This window comes from Lathyrus oleraceus, chromosome 5 (genome assembly GCF_024323335.1).
Source record: "Lathyrus oleraceus cultivar Zhongwan6 chromosome 5, CAAS_Psat_ZW6_1.0, whole genome shotgun sequence".
Lineage (NCBI taxonomy): Eukaryota > Viridiplantae > Streptophyta > Magnoliopsida > Fabales > Fabaceae > Lathyrus > Lathyrus oleraceus.
The window spans coordinates 154,878,937-154,889,062 of NC_066583.1; the positions used below are offsets into that span (position 1 = coordinate 154,878,937).

General features: G+C 40.0%; 1 pseudogene; it reads right to left on the reverse strand.

Moving 5' to 3' along the window:
- Nucleotides 1-1,303: 1,303 nt before the first annotated feature.
- On the reverse strand, nucleotides 1,304-1,403 carry LOC127089226 (uncharacterized; annotated as a pseudogene).
- Between the last annotated feature and the right edge of the window lie 8,723 nt (nucleotides 1,404-10,126).

The window sequence follows — 10,126 nt, forward strand, 5'->3', positions numbered from 1 at the left end:
AGAGTTTGAGATTTTAACTGGACAGTGTAAGTTAGGCATTAATTCTAGATCAGGGCGAGAGCAAGTTTTAGAGTTAATTAAATTCTGACCTTTTCCAAAAAGTATTTTTAAAGATTGAATGTGAGGACGAGAGTTAAGCATTTGGATTTGATTATATAACCTAAGTCAACAGAGCGAGAGTTTGAGATAAGGGTGTTTAAAACGGTCAGTATTTTCTTAAAAGGAGTTTCTGCAACTTTATTGTTTTCAAAATATGGTTTTTGACTTAATTATAAGTAACAGCTACATTAATATAAAATCATGGTTTATTCAACAGAGCGAGAGTTTGAGATAAAACCTTTAACCAATAAAGTTAACCGAAACGATTCATTTTAAAACCAAGAAACCGACAAAGACTTGATTCCCTAGTTTTGACGAACTACATACCGATATCTGTTTCATTAATATTTAATCTAGATATTAGTTTAGCTCTTAGTTTTTCCCCAAACAATCAAACATTTTCACCTTAGATTTACGTAGTAACCTTAGATAACGGTATATCGATTCATAAGTCCCTGTGGGATCGATATCTTTTAAAACTACGCGATAGAACTGTGCACTTGCAGTTTGTATCCCATTCTCGACTCACCCAGTCGAGCGATCAAGTTTTTGGCGCCGTTGCCGGGGACTTTTATTCAATCGATATCGTAACTCTTCCGTTACGCTGTAGAGACTAAGGTTTCTTTTTCTTCTATTTTCTTTCTTTCGTTGATTTGTATGCCACGCACTCGCTCACAAGGCGAACCGCTCTATTTACGAATCAACGATATCGAACTATATCTCCGAGTCTTACGACGAATTCGGGAATATCGTGCTGAAAACAATCTCCCTCCTGTAGACCTTCCTGATTTCAAAAACATTTTTCCTTCTTTAACCGAGATGGCAGAACCAGCTCGTGCTCTTAGAGATTACGCCGCTCCATCGCAAGATGAACCGCATTCAGGTATTGCTCCGCCCGCAATCGAAGCAAACAACTTCGAACTCAAACCTTCGCTGTTGCAGGCTGTGCAACAGAACCAATTCTCTGGAAATCTTACCGAAGATCCAAACCTTCATTTATCCGTATTTGTTCAATACGCTGATACTGTTAAAGCTAATGGTGTCACTTCAGAGGCAATTCGACTTCGTCTTTTTCCTTTCTCATTAAGAGATAGCGCTAGAAGATGGCTTCAATCACTTCCTTCCAACTCAGTCACCACATGGAACGAGTTGAAGAAAGTTTTTCTTGCCCGATATTTTCCGCCAAGCAAAACAGCTATGTTAAGAGCCCAGATAAACGGATTTAAACAGAAAGACAACGAGTCTCTTTTCGAAGCATGGGAAAGATACAAAGACATGATGAGACTTTGCCCACACCATGGTTTGGAAGACTGGTTAGTAATTCACACATTTTATAATGGTCTCTTATACAATACAAGGTTAACAATAGACGCCGCTGCAGGTGGTGCACTAATGAACAAACCATATGCTGATGCTTACCAGCTTATCGAGAGCATGGCCCAAAACCACTATCAGTGGGGAACCGAACGAACAACGGTGGAAAAACCTCAACCGAAAACTGGCATGTACGAGATAAGTAACCTTGATCACGTCAATGCAAAAGTGGATGCTTTGGTCCAGAAAATTGAAAGTTTAAATGTATCACCTCCAGCCGCCGTGGTTGCTATAACTCAGAATTGCGAGGTCTGTGGAATCCAAGGCCACACTCCTGCGGAATGTCAACTCTTGACTGGAATCCAAGCAGAGCAAGTAAACTATGCTCAAGGAAGCCCCTATTCGAATACCTATAACCCAAATTGGAAGAACCATCCAAACTTTTCATATAAGAGTAATAATGCTTTATACGCACCTGGACAGTCTCCAAATCAAGCCCCATCTATACCTCCGGGATATCAGAAACAGAATCCTAACAATAATACCCCTAGAAAATCCAACTTGGAAATCATGATGGAAAACTTTATAGCTTCCCAACAACAAACCAATAAAGATTTCTTAAACCAGAACATACATACTGGCGAACAACTTAAACAACTAGCAAGCAAAGTAGATGCCTTGGCTACCCATAACAAAATGCTGGAAACACAAATATCACAAGTAGCTCAACAACAAGCACCTACTGCTGCCCCAACTGGTACATTCCCTGGACAGCCCCAACCTAATCCGAGAAGCCAAGCTCATGCAATTATATTAAGAAGTGGAACGGAGTTGGAAGGACCGTCTGACCCAAGGATAGAAAACCAAAACCCTAAGAAATCTACTGAGGAAAGTGAACCTAAGGAAAAGGAAGAGAGTAATAAGGAAACCCTAGAAAAGAAGGAACCTTATGTACCTCCACCACCTTACAAACCACCTATACCTTACCCTCAAAGGCTTGTTAAAACCAAAGATGTAGGCCAATTTAGAAAATTTGTTGATCTCCTTAAACAATTAAACGTTACAATTCCGTTTACCGAAGCTATTACGCAGATGCCCTCATATGCTAAATTCTTAAAAGAAATCCTTTCTAATAAGAGGAAACTTGAGGATAGCGAAACCGTTACACTCCCTGCCGAATGTAGCGCTATAATCCAAAACATGCCCCCTAAACTCAAGGATCCGGGTAGTTTCTCTATACCCTGTCACATAGGAAAATTTGTCATCGATAAAGCCTTATGCGATTTAGGAGCCGGAATTAGCGTTATGCCTTTATCCATATGTAAGAAACTGGAAATGGGAGAATTAAGACCGACCAAAATGTCTGTGCAATTAGCAGATCGTTCCATCAAATATCCTGTAGGAATCCTTGAAAACGTTCCCGTACGCATAGGTCAGTTTTACATTCCCACTGACTTCACAATTATGGACATTAGAGAAGATGATACTACACCTATTATACTAGGAAGACCATTCTTAGCAACTGCCGGTGCAATCATAGACGTAAAACGAGGACGACTCACCTTCGAAGTAGGTGAAGAGAAAATTGAATTCATTCTTTCCCAATTCTTGAAAGCACCTGCAATAGAAGATACATGTTACTTCATGGATATCATCGATGAATGCATAAAAGAAGCAAAGTCAGGAGAAGACAAATCATCAGACTATCTTTTAGAGGACAAATCTAACCAATGTTTAGCAATAACACCGGACCCTACGCAGTGTCTTAACAAACCAACCCCTGATTTGAAAACACTTCCCAAAAATCTGAGATATGAATTCCTAGACTTAGAACTTGAACGACCTGTGATAGTTAATGCCGATCTAGGAAGACTCGAAACAGAAAAACTCCTACATATCTTAAGAAAATACCCAACCGCACTAGGATACCACATAACCGATCTTAAAGGAATAAGCCCTTCTATTTGTATGCACCGCATCATGTTAGAAGAAGACTGTAAAACCTCTAGGGAACACCAGAGAAGACTAAATCCGATCCTAAGTGAGGTAGTAAAGAAAGAAATAACCAAGTTATTGGAAGCAGGTATTATATATCCTATATCTGATAGCAAATGGGTTAGTCCTGTACACGTTGTACCAAAGAAAGGAGGCATAACCGTTATTGAAAACGAAAAAGGAGAAACTATAACTAAACGAATCGAATCGGGATGGAGAATGTGCATTGATTATAGGAAACTAAACAAAGCAACCCGAAAAGATCATTTCCCTTTACCATTCATTGACCAAATGTTAGAACGATTAGCTAAACATTCACATTTCTGTTATTTAGACGGTTATTCAGGCTTCTTTCAAATACCAATTCACCCTGATGACCAAGAAAAGACAACATTCACATGCCCTTTTGGTACCTTCGCTTATAGACGAATGCCGTTTGGTCTGTGTAATGCCCCTGCAACTTTTCAAAGATGCATGATGGCGATTTTCGCCGACTTTCTCGAAAACATCATGGAAGTATTTATGGATGACTTTTCTGTATACGGACAAAGTTTCGAAGAATGCCTTGAAAACCTGGAAAGAGTTCTTGAGCGATGTGTAAAAGTAAACTTAGTACTTAATTGGGAAAAGTGCCACTTTATGGTACAAGAAGGAATTGTTTTAGGACACATCATCTCGAACAGAGGAATTGAAGTAGACAAAGCCAAGATAGAGGTAATCGAAAATCTTCAACCCCCAAGAACCGTGAGAGAAGTACGAAGCTTTTTAGGACACGCCGGTTTTTACCGACGATTCATCAAAGACTTCTCTAAGATAACTAAACCCTTAACCGGACTGTTGATGAAAGATGCTGAATTCATATTCGACGATAACTGTTTAAAAGCATTTCAAACTCTTAAACAAGCATTGATCTCCGCACCCATTATGCAGACACCAGACTGGAATGAACCATTCGAAATAATGTGCGATGCCAGTGATTATGCTGTAGGTGCTGTTCTAGGACAAAGAAAGGATAAAAAGCTTCACGTTATATATTACGCTAGCAGAACCCTGGATGAAGCACAGATGAATTATGCCACAACCGAGAAAGAACTCCTAGCAGTGGTATTTGCGCTAGATAAATTTCGTTCTTACTTGGTAGGAGCCAAAATAATAGTTTATACCGATCACGCTGCTATCAGGTACCTTTTAACAAAAAAGGATGCTAAACCTAGACTCCTAAGATGGATCTTGTTGCTACAAGAATTCGACTTAGAAATCAAGGACAAGAAAGGAACTGAAAACGTAGTAGCAGACCACCTCTCTAGACTTGAGAACCTTGAACCGGAAAGAACATCCATTAATGATGATTTCTCGTATGACAAACTCATAGCTACTTTGGAAGAGAACAACTCCGACATGCAAGTAGAAACCACCTTAGCTATATCTGTCACACCATGGTACGCTGATCTAGTCAATTATTTAGCTGCCGGAATAGTTCCACCTACTTTATCTTACCAGCAGAAGAAACGATTCTTCCACGACATAAAACACTATTACTGGGATGATCCCTTACTTTTCAAAAGAGGCCCCGATGGTATTTTCCGTCGATGTATACCCGAAGAAGAGGTAGAAAATATAATCCAACACTGTCACTCCGCTCCTTATGGTGGACACACAAGTACATCCAAGACCTGCTCTAAAATCCTACAAGCTGGCTTTTATTGGCCAACTATTTGGAAGGACGTGCATACGGCTATTAAGGAGTGTGACAAATGTCAACGCACGGGAAACATATCTAGACGTGACGAGATGCCACAAAAAGGTATTTTGGAAGTAGAGATTTTTGACGTGTGGGGGATAGACTTCATGGGACCTTTCCCATCCTCTTTCGGTAACAAATACATACTTGTGGCAGTTGACTACGTATCAAAGTGGATCGAAGCTATAGCTTCTCCAACAAATGACACCCGAGTAGTAACTAGACTCTTTAAAAATATAATATTTCCGAGATTTGGCATCCCAAGAATAGTAGTCAGTGATGGTGGATCGCACTTTATATCCAAGGTACTCGAAAAACTACTACTTAAATATGGAGTGAGACATAGGATAGCAACACCTTACCACCCTCAAACCAGTGGACAAGTGGAAGTGTCTAACAGAGAAATCAAGCAAATACTAGAAAAAACGGTCGCCACTTCAAGGAAAGATTGGTCATTGAAATTACCAGAAGCTTTGTGGGCATACCGAACTGCTTATAAAACCCCCATAGGGACGACCCCATTTAAGCTCATTTATGGAAAATCCTGTCACCTCCCGGTAGAATTAGAACATAAAGCCTATTGGGCTATTAGAAATTTAAATTTGAATTATAAAGCCGCCGGTGAAAAGAGAATCCTTGACATAAACGAATTAGAGGAACTTAGAAGAGACGCCTATGAAAATGCCAAAATCTATAAAGAAAGAACAAAACAATGGCATGACAAGCGTATATCAAGGAAAATCTTCAAGCAAGGCGACGCAGTACTTTTATTTAACTCTAGACTAAAGTTATTCCCGGGAAAACTACGATCCAGATGGTCAGGACCTTTTCATATCACTAAAATCTTTCCCAGTGGAGCGGTAGAAATAAAAGGACAATCTACAGAACCGTTCACCGTAAACGGGCAACGTCTGAAACATTATCACTATGCGGAAACCAACGAGGATTCGCAAATTCTACACTTAGACGAAACGCCCCCAGGACCCATCAATTATATTTAACAGTTTCTTTGTCGAGCTTGCGACGTGTAAACAAAGCGCTTGGTGGGAGACAACCCACTAATTAGTTTGCTATTTTCTTATTCTATTATTATCATTTCACTATTTTCTTTCTTAATTATTCTTTTAATTTTTTTGTTTAGTATTCATTCTTTATTTATTCAAAAATATAAAAAAATATAATAATAATAATTTTTCTTTCTTTCGGCATTTGGCCAAATCCTGACTTAAACTCATGTCTTCTTTTTCTCTAGCTAGCACTAACCAGATGGGACATATTGATCGTATGGGTATCAAGTTCAGAGGAATGGCTCCGAAACAAAAGTTTGAAGAACTAGCCACTAGGGAGATGCTACCTAGTCTTTATGCTGATGATTGGGCGATGACTGCCCTTGGATTGAGACAGAGTGTCCTGTATCTGCTGAATCAGATAGGATGGGAGACATCCCCTATCCTAAGACATTTCACCACCTACCGGAGGCTCACACTAGAATTCCTTAGTTCATTAATCTATCTACCTAGCCGTGGAAAAGGAATTAGCAGAGGTTTTATTCAGTTCAGAATGTTCAACATGGAGTACCAATTTAATATTAGAGACTTTACCAACCTTTTGGGTTTTCCTACCTCCCTTGATACATTCACTGTAAGCCAGGAAGAACTTTTTGAATATAGAGAGCTTGAACACTTTTGGGGTAAGCTGACTGGAAATGATGAGCCCGAAGAACATGAGTTTCTCTCTGGAAACATACACAACCCGACTTTTCGCTATTTCCATAAGATCCTGACCCACACTTTATTTGGGAAGAAGCCAAATAGTACTTCAGTTTCACGTGATGAACTCTTCATCATATTTTATGCTTCCCAGAACCGTCCAGTAAACGGTGTTACTTTTATGTTAGCTAATTTGGACCACCTTATCCAGGATGAGCGAGCACCCATTAGAATAGGCGGTTTGATAACCATGATAGGTAATGCTATTGGATTGCGTCAGCCTATGCTTGACCTGAACCCTTTTTGTGGCATTACTACTATGAGTATACCCTTCCTCTTCAACACTATGTTCATAGCGAACTTAGGGTCTGATGAGTTTGAGCTTATGATTGATAACCAGGTTCTTTGCTTATTCACCATGCCCGATCCTAGGACTAGCATTCATAACAGCAGTAACTGGCTTTACAACCTGAACGAAACCCCTACTCCTGCTAGATCCACTGAATCCATCCAGGACTATGAGATTTGTGATGACTATGAGCACTATGTTGACCATATCTCTCATGCTGAATCTGACCCTCAGACACCTTCCGGCTACTATGATATTGATCCTCCTCCTCAGCCTGTCCTGACCGAAGAATCAGCCATGCCTGATCTCCGGCATCATATGCCCGGAACTGATTATAACACCGCCATTGAAGCTTTGATGTCAGAACAAGACGCCCTTAGAGGAGAATTTACTAACATGAGAGATGAAGTTCTAGGATACATGAGCAGCATGACGAATCAGTTTCACGAATTGCTACATCATGTTAACTCTTTTGCTCCTCCGGCCAGAGATCCGAAGATAGATGGAATTTAGTTATTTCTTTCTAAGTTATTTAGTTTTAGGCTAGATTTTTCATTAATGTTATTTGAATTCATGTTCGCATTTATTTTCCTTTCATTTCATTGTTTTCCCTTCCTGTATTACATTATGTTAATTTTATTAAAGCTTTTATCTAATTTATGCAATGGCTATGTTCTCTACTGTTCTACTGTTACTCAGAATGAATTATTATTATGTGAAATAGAATAGCATGCAACACAAATTAATTAGCTAAATTAAATAGAACAATCTAAAAACCAAATAAAACAAAATAATCAAAATAAATTCATCTCCAGATTAATTATGTGAAGCGCTGCTGAATGCCCTGCCAAAAAGAACTGTGTGACGAGCGTCACACACTCCATGACGAACGGCACACATAACTCCTGTTACGAACGTCACACCCTTGTGACGAGCGTAACGCCCCTCAGACATGTGAACGTTAGGGAGCCGTTGGAGACGAACGTTACACCCCTTACCTTTTTACATTCCCCATTCACTTTTCATTTAACCACACTTAATTACTCTTCAACCACTTTTTCTTTCTATCTTCCAATCCTTCTCCTATAAATACCTACCAAAACCTCCTTCATTCACCACAAACAATTCTCTCATATCAAATATACAATTCTTTTCCACTCCAAATCACTCCTTCAAAATTCATCACAATGGCGGGAAATCAAAATTTCGGAAATATCATCTTCCGATCCGGAGATGACAACTATCAGCAAGAGCAATTCGAGCGCTTCCAGCAGCGAGGCGTCGTTTCCACCAGGTACCCCGATTTACCTTGCTTACAACAATTAGGCTTACTCCAAGGTATCGAGTGGATGCTCCGTAAAGCCGATTTAACCTTCCTTTGCACTCATAACCAACCCACCTACCCTTCCCTAACCTTAGAATTCCTAAGTTCTTACGACTACACCACTCCCGCCGGTGAAGATGAATTTCTGACCGGTACCGCAACCTTCCGTATGTTGAACACCGAGTACTCCTTAACCCAACGCCAATTGAGTACCATACTACATTTTCCCACAGAAGGTCTGCTTCATGCCAGAATCCCTCCAACCTCAAACTGGAACACAGTTGGCGTTTTTGGCCTTTTTAAGAAAATTTCCGGTATCGAGACCTACAACTGGGAAGAGCTCCTTCTCTCCCATATACATAACCCCACCATCCGTTATTTTCTCCGTATCCTGCAAAACACACTTTTTGGAAGACCAAACAACAGTAAGGTCAACTCAAAGGAGTTATTTTTCCTCCAGTGCGTTTTCGAACCGGATACTCAGGTAAACGCCGCCTCTTTTCTCTTTCATCATATCCGCACCTTATGTGCTAGAGGCCGGCAACCCTTTATAATTGGTGGATTAATAACCTCCATAGCACTTGGCCTGAACCTAGGGGATAAACTCCAAACTTTAGAATCCCTACCTCCCCTGTCTATGGATATCAGCTATTGCCGCTCCAGCCGCCTGATTAAAAACAGAGTAGGCGGAGGATATTATCTTATGGTGAACAACCAGGCAGTCCCAAGCGTTGTTCTACCAAATACTGGCCTCACTGATGTCACAAACCCCGACCGCCACCTCTATGATCTAAACGCTCCTGAAACCACCGAGCCTTTACAAACAAACCCACAAACAGATGAGTTTGAAGAAATGGAACAAGGTGATCATCCGCCTACACAACAGTCAGTCCCGCTCAACCCTTCCGGCAATACAACTGGCCCATCCTCCCAACGTCGTCGACGAAGAAGGCCTGCAACCAACGACGACATTATGGATGCTATTGATGGTAGGCAGGAACAGAATGTCGAGATGCTGCAGATGATGCGTCAAATGCAACAGCAACAGGATACTCGGAATGCCATAACCGACCAGCGGTTTACTGAGTTGTTTAGCAGGTTCGACAACTTAGACATACGTCAAAGATCACCAGGTCCAAGAACCAGAGGCGGAAGGCAGCCTTAGTTGTTATTTTCTTTGCATTTCCATTTCGTATTTCTTTCCCTTAAAACATTGAGGACAATGTTTAGTTTAAGTATGGGGGGGAAACAATATTCTTCCTATTTCCATTTTTCAAGTATGTTACCTTCCCTTTCATTGTTATTTCCCTTTCTTATTATGAAAAAAAAAAAAAAATTATTTTAAGTTAAGTCCCTAGTGTGAAATATTTCTATTATCTATTCCCTCAATTTTCTTGAGCCATATCAAAAAAAAAAAAAAAAAAAAAAAAAAAAATTTAACACACCCAATAAGTATAAAGGTCGCTTACTTTATAAAATTTGAGTGAAATCAAAACAAAATCATTACCATAACAACGCTCTGAGAACCTCAATATGTTAGATCAGGATAAGTACCTATTATACCGATTCCTTGAACTTTTAGTTCTATGGCAACC